The sequence below is a fragment of the Microtus oregoni genome, unplaced genomic scaffold, assembly GCF_018167655.1.
Source record: "Microtus oregoni isolate MIOR12 unplaced genomic scaffold, Mior012 000063F_ref0000156, whole genome shotgun sequence".
NCBI classification, from domain to species: Eukaryota; Metazoa; Chordata; class Mammalia; order Rodentia; family Cricetidae; genus Microtus; species Microtus oregoni.
This window is the reverse complement of record NW_024543873.1, coordinates 5119087-5129321: the sequence shown is the minus strand read 5'-3', so window position 1 is coordinate 5129321 and position 10235 is coordinate 5119087.

Below are 10235 nucleotides of genomic sequence, written 5' to 3'. Positions count from 1 at the left end.
ATGAAAATGATGGGTTCATTGGTCTTTGCGGTAGAGCCCAGATGAGAAGCTATTGTTTGGGATGGCAGAATGCGTGTCTTGGGGGAAGGTATTGGAGAGGCAGCAGGCAGTAATAAGGATCTTTTTATGCTTCGATGCATCAATACATAGTAAGATACTCCCTCCAGATTATAGATTTTTCTGTAACCATGCAATCCAAGTTTGGGGCTGCATAATATTAATGTATAGTTCAAAAAATGTATGAAAATAAAACTTACATTGCCCACTAATAATATTAAGAGATCATCTTCAACGAGAAGCAATATTGGCAGAGTAGTTTCATGAACAAATGAACCTCCGTAGGTCATCATTTATGAGCCGTATTCCTGGTCAGCCGTTATTCTCAGTGGATAAGAGGGAAAAAAAACATTCAAGGAAAGTTATGGTACTTAATTCCCTCCCCTTCAGAACTCCATGTTAATCAATTTTTTAATCATCCCTGGCCTGTTTCTCCACCGTGTACTCACTGATTCCTTCACCAGTTAATTTTCTTGTTATGTTGAAACAACACCTGAAAATAGCAGCTTAATCAAGGAAAGAATTATTTTGGTCCATGGCCTGACAGGATAGAGTGCATCATGGTGGAGAAGGCAAGGCTGTAGACACTTGCTTACACCTGGCCAGATCAGGACCTAAACAGGAAATGAGACTGAGCTAGGAAAAAAAAAAACACGGATATCCACTCCTGTCCCCATCCCCCAGAAGGGAACTTCTTCCAGTTTCGACTTTCCAGAGGCTCAACCATCTCTCAAAACAGTGCTACAAGCTGAGAACCAAATGTTCAAACAAATGAATATCTGGGGGACTATTTCCCATCAAGCCATAAAAGTGTCTACTGGGTAAATGACTTAATTGATGGTGGATGAATAACCATAGCATCTTGGTCTTGGCCACTTGCTCCCATCTCTTTGAGTTATGATTGCTTAGGTGGCAGATGTCTTCTCACTACACATGTCCTTGAATGTGATGGGATAGAATGTCTTCCAATAGAGGACACTTGAAGGTTTTGCAACGTAAATACCAGTTGTTTGCCTCTCAAGCCAGGACCTAGTTGTGCTGATGGCTTTGAATACTAAAGAAGATTAATCGGATTTCTATTTGACCTGATCTTCAGGTCTTTCTTTTGGCTGGCTCTAACCTTAAGTAAGAAGTATTAGTTGTCAATCATTTCAGATTCTCACACAAGTTTAGAGACTACGTAAAATGACAGGTTACTAGTGCAGTGGAAACTCCCAGGAATCTACGAGGTGACCCTACAGAAGACTCCAAGCAATAGGGAATATGCAGCCTGAACTGGCCATCTTCTGTAACCAGGTAAGATTCCAACTGGAGGGATTGGTAAACCAACCCAGCCTCAAAACCTTCAACCTATAATTTGTCCTACCTACAAGATGGGCTTGGGTAAAGGTGGAGCAGAACTTGTGAGAATGGCCAGCAAATGACAGGTCCAGCTTGAGGCCCATTCCCACCCCTGACACTGTCTGGAGGGCCAGGACCCAGAGGCTAGGTAACCCAAAGACCTATGATAGAATCAAATATAACTGGCAAAAATAATCAATGAAAAGATTTCTAATGATATTCTGATATACTCATAGACTGTTGTCTCGCCCAGTTGTCATCAGAGAGGCTTTCCCCAGCAACTACTGGAAGCAGATACAGAGACCCACAGCCAAACATTAGGTGGAACTCAGGGAATCCTGTGGAAGAGGGGAAGGAAGGACTGTAGGAGCCAGAGGGGTCAAGGACACTCCAAGAAAATGGCTCAGAGAATCAACTAACCTGGGCTCAGAGGAGCTCACAAAGACTGAATTGACAACCAGGGAGCCTATGTGGGCCTGACCTAGGCACTCTGCATATATGTTACAGTTGAGGAACTTGGTCCTCTTATGAGAAACCCCCCCAACAGTGAGAGCAGGGGCTATCTATGACTCTTTTTACCAGATTTTGGGACCCATTCCTCATGCTTGGTTGCCTTTTCCTGCCTTAATACCAGGGAAGTGCAGAGTCTTACTGCAACTTGGGGTATCATGTTTGATTGTTATCCATGGGAGGTCTGCCCTTTTCTAAATAGAAACAGAAAGAGTAGTGAGGGACTGAGAGGAGATGTGGGAGGGGAAACTGCAGGTGGAATGCAAAATAACAACGCAATTAAAAAGTGGTAGGTTGCTAAATTAAGGTAATAAATAATTGACCCACAACATGAGGCTGTATATGATAAAATAGAAAACTAAAAGCCAACCCAAAATCCAATCCACAGGCTGATGTGATTGAGTGCTTGGTTCCCAACTGGTCATAATGCTTCTCATAAGTGTGCCACATTGAGGAGGTTTAGATTTGCTTAAGAAAATAAGTCACAAAGTCAGGATTTGAGGGTTATAGGTAAGCCTCACTTTCAGTTTGCTCTCAGCACCCTCAGTGAACTAAGACATGAGAAGGTGAAGGGTCTTAGCTACAAACTACTGGCAATGAAAAGCACCTACTATGTTTTCTCTCGATGATGGACTGTATCCACTCAACCTCTAAACTAAAGTGAACCCTTTCTCCCAAAGTTGCTTTTGGGCAGGTTCTTGGCCATAGAAACAGGAAAAATAACTAACATAATGTTCGTGACATGTATATGGGGTGGAGAGGCAGGGATGGCAGTCCACACAGTTGAAGATCTACCACAAACATCATCTTATCATGAACACGTCTTTAGGAGGGAAGTTACTATTTCATTGTTTAAAAAAAAAATCATAGACATTAAAAATTGCAGTGCTTTTTTAAAATTTCACTTTCTAAAACAAGATGTAGACTAGTTAATATCTAACTAGATACATCCCCACAAAAGTCTTTATCAAAAATCATAGTGATGCTAGCTAGTACTTACGATAACCCTGGAAGGTCCCAACTATTAAAACATTTCTTGAGAATTTCATAGATGTGTACAATGTGTTTGGATCAAGTCAACCCCCCAGTTATATCTACCTTCCAACTTAAAGTATTCTATTTTTATTTATTTATTTATTTATTTATTTATTTATTTATTTATTTTGGTTTTTCGAGACAGGGTTTCTCTGTGGCTTTGGTCTAGACACTGAATCCAACTGGTGCCATCAGTACATTCATGGTTGTAGTTACATCCCCTGGACGGTGGACAACATATCCGCTCAAACCTTACTTTCAATGTTTCATATCAATTATCTCATTTAACCTCCATCTAACTTTATGAGGCAGGTAGTCTTGGTATCTCTATTGCAGATGTAGGAACTTAGGCAAAGTTAATTATACTTGGCTTTGGTTATATAGTTCATTGGCAGAGCAGAAATTCCAGCCTGCGGACTCAAACTGTAAAGGTTCTCATTTTTTTTAAGTTGTTGCATCTATCTATCTATCTATCTATCTATCTATCTATCTATCTATGCATACTACTGTGAGGGTATGGAGGTCATAGAACAGCTTTAAGCATCAGCTGTCTTCTTCTACCATGTATACCCTGGGGATTGAACTCAGGTCATCAGTGTTGGTGACAAGATGACTCACCCACTAAACCACCTCAGTGGCCCCAGACTGCATTAATCATTAAATAATAATGACCAATAGGGAGGAACCGAGGAGGCATAATAGTCTTCCTAGTTACACAAATAGCACTAAAGCAGGTACCATGGAACATGCTGAAATCCATTGAGATCAAGCCTTGGTTTGGGGTGAACCTCATAATCTGCTCTAAGAACGAGGAGCGGGCCAGTCATGGAAAGTGGGACAAGCAATACTACCATTTTAGAGAAGACTGGAATGCTGAGACTTCAAGACATCCAGTTACATTTTAGTTATTAATCATTGTGATTTTTTGCAGTATTTTCAAGACAGCATCTTAACATCTTTTTCTTCAAATATTTTTATTTAATTATTCAAGAATTTTGTATATCATTCATTGATCATACTCACACCCTCCCCAAACTCTTCTTATATCCACTCGTCTTCCTACACACCTGGATTTGTGTGCCTCTTAAAAAAGCCACCAAGACCAATATGTGCTGCCCAAATATTCTTGGATGTGTGACCCTGTACTGTAGCATGACTGGCTTGAGGGGATGGTCTCTTCTCCTAGCAGCTAGCAATTGCCAATAGTGCCTCAGTCAGGGATGGGACTTTCTGTCTACCTTCACTCTCTGAAACTTGGTCTGTCTTTCACCGACCTTTTGCATGCAAGGCCACATTTTTTTCTATGTAGCCCAGGTGGTTGACCTGAAACCCACAGTCCTCTGAACTCAGCTCCTGGAATACTGGCATTACAGATGGCTGTCACCACGTCCAATTGAAAAGGTAAGAAATGGAGCTCCAGAAAGTGACTTACCTTGTCCAAGAACACAAATTTCAATAACTTTCATTTAACTACATGCTATGAAGCTGAGAGCGGACCCTGCCCATCCCAACAGGCTCCTGCACTGTAAGAAATGATCCTGTCCTCTTCAAAAGGTACACACTACACTCTCTGTCTACTGAACTCCAGTGGAAGCAGAACAAATATCTGGATCCCCTTTGGAAAGATTTTACAGCACCGTGATGAACGCTTTCTGTGTACGAGTCACAGACCAGCACTGTGCTCCTGTCTCTGAAGTAAAAAAATAAATAAATAAATAAATAAACACTGTGTGGCTTGAGGGAATTTTTAACTAGAAAATTCTACTTGAGCAAACTTTGGAGCTATGGGCAACTCTGAAAGCCCAGGACACAAACGTCTAGGCTGTTTTTTGCCTATGAACTTAGAGCGGTGGGGGTGAAAATGGAGGCAGAAGCTTTCCTCAATTCCCTCTCCACTTTAGCTCCAACTGATTTTTACAAGTGGTCAGCATGGGACTTGGTGGACTACTCTTTGGGATTTATGGAACTTTCAAGAAATCAATTTAAGGCAAGGGTTTGGTAAATTCAAGCCGTGAATGATAAGGCTTCTGCTGAGGCCTAAAAATCAGATCTCATTGACGTTCATTCAGTATGCAGGGCTCCTTATAGAAAGCACTAGATTATGCCTGGGACTGTGGCTCAGTGATTCAGTTCGTGACACTCTCAACAAAGACCTACATTTCATTCACAACACCACTGCCAAATCATAAAAAGAAAGCGATAAAAGGAAAACCCCCAGGATTCTGTAATCCTGGCCGACCAAGTATAATACAGTAGTTCTTATCCTCTGTGACAGTAAGTGGACACATGGACTTCATAGGCACTGACTCCAAATACACTCATCCCCTGCCAACACAGTTTTAGGATTGGTGCTGAGAGGTACAGGTTACATCACAGTGAATACTGCACAGCTGTTTCCAGAGCCTCTTCAGCAGTAAGACAAGTGAGAAGGGGGATGGTAAAGCTGAGCTCAGGGGGAGATCCAACCAGAGAGGAAATGAAGGTCACGGAGCTGTCCAGGCGGGACTAAGATATCCTAAAGAGGAGCTTGTGTTTCACCCATTGACTGTCAGACTAGTGAAATGTTGGTCTCCAAAAACGTAGAATATCCCTCAGTGATCTCTTGCTGGAGAAGGAAAAGCCTGGTGCCTGTTGGAGTGGGAACTCGTCTCCCAGGAAGAAATTTCAGGCATTGTTGACACTTTGTCGAACCTCTCTGCAGGAGAGACTAGAGCTGAGCATGATGGGTTGGGACCACACCTTGACCAGGGATACTTAGTTATGCAATACCTCTCCCAGTCTAAACCCAAATGTCATATGAATAGCTCCAAAGATGGAGCTTGGACAGGTGTTGTGGGAGAATTGTCTGTATTCTGTCAATCATGCTTTATATAAACACTGATTGGCCAGGCAGGAAGTATATAGGTGGGAAAACCAGACAGAAAGTAGAAAAGATGCAAGGAGAATTCTGGGAAAGAGGAAGTTGATTCCTCTCACTCCTGCCCAGGTCACCGAAGCAGCAGGATGTGATCTGCCAGCTGAAAAAGGTACTGAGCCACATGGCTAACATAGATGAGAATAATGGGTTAATATAAGCTACAAGAGCTAATAAGTACCCTGACCTAATGGGCCAATCAGCTTTATAACATATAGAGATCTCTGTGTGATTTTCTTTGGGGCTAAGCCACTGTGGGAGCCGGGCAAAACAGAAACCCCAATAAGCCAGCCCCAATCATGTTACAGACTGGTCTCTGGGCTTCTTTGATTCTTTTCACAATGTGACCACATTGAATACATCTCCCTCTATTGACTTTTTACCATCAAATGTGTCATTAATTGAATTATTGGGATGGGAAGTTGAATTTGGGGGCTTTCTGGGCCCAGTTTGACTCTAGTTTGGGTAATAGTCACACCAAGTCAGGCCAGAAAGGCAATAAAGGCTGAAGGGATTTGAGAAAGGGAAGAAGTTTCTTTTTCTAGGATGTGTTTACATTCAACAGTGGCTGAGAGACATTCACTTCAACACAAAGGACAAAATCAAGGTTGCCAACAAATGTAGCATTCTCTTTCCAAGAGACATTGCGAAGATGCTACAAACAACAGAGCCTGTGCTTGGGAACACAATGTCGGTGACCTTGGATTTTCACCTCATCAGCACCCCTCTCTTCCTAAAATCAAATGATGCTCTTCAGAAAACCACTTCATAATTTTATGTTCAAAAGGAAATTCTTTACAATTGGAGAAATAAAGAAACCAACTCAAATCCTTTCTACTTGGTTTTAAAACCTTGGTTGAGTTTACAGCCTCCTTTTAAAAGTTCACAGTTTTTTTATCTTTAAACCCAGTTACAAACTATATCCTTTGAGCAATGTGATTCCAAGAGCCACCAAGTCTCTGTCCTGAACACAAATACAGACAGAAAAAGAAGACACGAGCACAGACAGACAGACAGGCAAACACGTACACACACGCAGACACAGACAGACAGACAGACAGACACACACACACACACACACACACACACACACACAGGCTAGGGAGGGAAGGTAAGAAATACTCTAATTTGTTGTTATTTTGATTTCTGTGTGTCAGTGTGTGTACACCAGCAAGCTCTAGGTAGGCGAGTCCTTTACTACTGAGCAAACCCTTCATAGGACACTTAGATATGAGCCTCCCTCTTGAGAAGCCCATACCTGTGTCTTGGGTGTGTACTGTCTTTCTAAAGGTCTCCTTTTCTCTGTTTAATTTTGAATTGTGTACTACCTTCTTATTGCTACTTAAGAAAGACACCAAAATTATTTACTTCTGACTTATCCAGAATTTATTTCCTCCCTTTCTTCTTCCTTCCTTTCTTCTTCTTTTTCTTTTCTTTTTATTTCTGGTCTCTCTATGTAGTCCTGACTGTCCTGGATTATCCCAACGCTTCTGACACTGCCCGTTTTCTGCCTTGGTCTGAGCTTGATTCGACACTGAAGTGTACCCCAACTGGAGAGATCATTATAAATCTTGTAGGATTGAATCTTCATCTTAATATATGTTTAAAAATAACTCTTGAGGGCTGAGGACATGGCCTAGTGTGTAAGAGTGTTTGTTGTGGAAGCATGAGATTCAGAGTTCAGATTCCAGTACCAATATAAGCTAGGCACTGAGGGGTAGAGGGAGACTGGAGGATCTCTCAGGCCTCCTGGCTACTAGTATAGCTCCAAGTTCACTTAGAGACCCTCAGGAGAATAAAGCAGAGAGTAACAGCACATGGGACCAGGTGTTCTCCTCTAGCCTGCACAGGAGGGGTGTGGACACTTAAAAAAAGCACATCAACACGGTATCTCTCACACACACTCATATACCACATGGATACACCGAAAATTAAAAATAAAAACAGTAAGTAACTTCTATAATTCTAAAATAAACAAACCTGGTGTTCAGACCTGGCAAACATACAATTAATAATGTAATAAATGAATACTGTCGTCTGGTTTTAAAAAAAAGAGGAAAAAATGAAGGAGGGTTATCATAAGGTAAGATTTATTTTTCTATCTGAAGGCTTGGCAAGTTACACAAGAGGAGAAACATGCACCACCCCCGAAATTTCTCAGACGTCCACTGGGCAATGCTACCTCAGCTGAGACACTGCTGGGAAATAAAGACATATGGGGATGGGCTTCCCTGGCTCCTCAGGGCAGTCTGTCAGAACAGGCCACCTCAGTCTAGTCCGAAATATCCCAGAACTCTAAGCCTAGCAGCAGGGTGTTCATGCTTTTTGTCCCTTCTCACTACCAGGAATTAGAAGCACGGGATTTGCAATTTAAAAGATTGACTTGGGGCCTTGCTAAGCAACTTGTGGTACCAGATTCCAGTATGTGGTGGTGTTGTCTCCTCATTTCTTTCTCATTGATCAGTCAGCTTTGCTGTGTGTCATAGCAAGAGGTTGGAAGCATGACCTTGAACTTGGGAACCCTGTGTTGAGTGGTTGAAACTGAAGCATTAGGTAAAATGACAATAGCTGGAACAAAATAATCCGAGCCAACTTTATCTTGGAGGAGGAGGAGTAGGTGCAATTTGAAGGCTCCACACTAGGGTCTGTAGGCTGGGGGATATTGGGGGAAAGTAAATGGGAATTGGGCAGAGTATAGCATGTGATGTAAACGGTACAGAGTCTCTAGAAATGGTACTTGAATAAAGAAGGCCCCCCACACACTTCCCATTCTTGAGCCATAGGAAATGAGAGCTTATAATTTGCCTGGTGTTTAGGAGCCAGTGAGCATTGTGGTGCTGTATTTTTTTATTCTTCCTTTTTTTTCGGTTTAAGGTCATCTTTATTTATGCAATTATGCTCTCATCCCTTTAAAATGCCAAAGATTACATAAATGTTCACATATGCACAAAATGGCTGAAAACTACACAAAGCTGTTAACACTGTTACCTCTGAGAAGTTGTTAAGGGGATGAGAGTAGAGAAACTTATTTTAAAAACCTCCTGTGCTCGCTTCTTTTTTTTTTCCCTGAGAATTACTTGGTTTTGCTTCTCTTTGCTTTGTGGGGGTTTCGTTCAACTCACTGTGGTTCACAGAATAGGATTAGCTAGTCTGATTTTGTGCAACTCCCTTAATTTTACCCATTAGGAAATGGATCCAGAAAATGGAATGGCTTATTCAGACACAGCCTGTACTAGTCTTAATCTGCCTTTCTTTTACCTAACAACCTTGTACAAATTGCCTCCAAAATTGGGAATAATAAAAGCTGCATTTTTTTTGCCTCAGTGAGAGCTTGTTATGATGGAGTTATCTGTGGAGTATACTTGGAGCTCTCTTTGGCTTGATACCCCCCTTTTCTTTTCAGTGAAACCAAATCCTGACCACTCCACTGCCCCCAGTCAGATCCAAGCCCTATGCTCTGTTTCCCTTATTTTCTACCCTGGGCTACTCTCGATAATAGCTCTAAACTCAGTTTAACTACTTCCCACCAAGCAATCCTATTTGATCTGCTGTGTTAGTTCCAATTCATTAATCACTGCTTGGCCAAACCTTACCTGACTTTTCAGGTCCCAATCTTACTTTCTCTATGGACTTCCTGAGAATGTACCAAGCTGAAGAACCTTCCATTTTCACACAATTTGTGTCTACTGTCAGAAGCAGACAGTGCCCAATTTATATCCTGTCTTCAATTTTCTTTGAATGTGTTTGTTTGAGCTAAAGAGATGTTTCAGTCTGTGGGCAAAGTCTTTGTCACCAGAGGACTTCAGTTCACAGTCCAGCCCCACATGAATACCTGGTGGCTCTGACTGTCTGTGATGTGAACAGCGTTTGGGATGGGCATAATATACATATGGAAAAGTAAATAAGCTGTGTGTGTCTCCAAAGCTAGGTTGTAGATTGTTGAAGCTCTGGACCACTCCTTTTACTTTTGTTTATACCATTATCTAGGAGCTTTTACATAGATAAAATAAAAATATAAATGATAGTTATTAAAAATACATCCATGAGTCTTTATACATAGAGTTGGCAGCAAACGTACTATAGACTATTTCTGCCTTTTAACTTTCTGGCTAATTTTGAAGTAAGTTGTGGAATGCTTATGTTGTGTGGTCCATGTGGGCAGTAGAGACTTTGCATTCGTTGAATTGATTTTGGCGAATACTATAATATGTAAGCGTGATGTAGTTCAGAACAATTCAGCTATCCACAGTCTGACACTGTTATCCGCTTGTTGTCCATGTCTTTGTGAGAAAATGAGAGTCTCGCGGATTTCCTTCTAAGTGGGACTGATTTCTGATTTCAGGCAAACTTTTGTCTTTGGGGAAAATGGCTTCCTCTG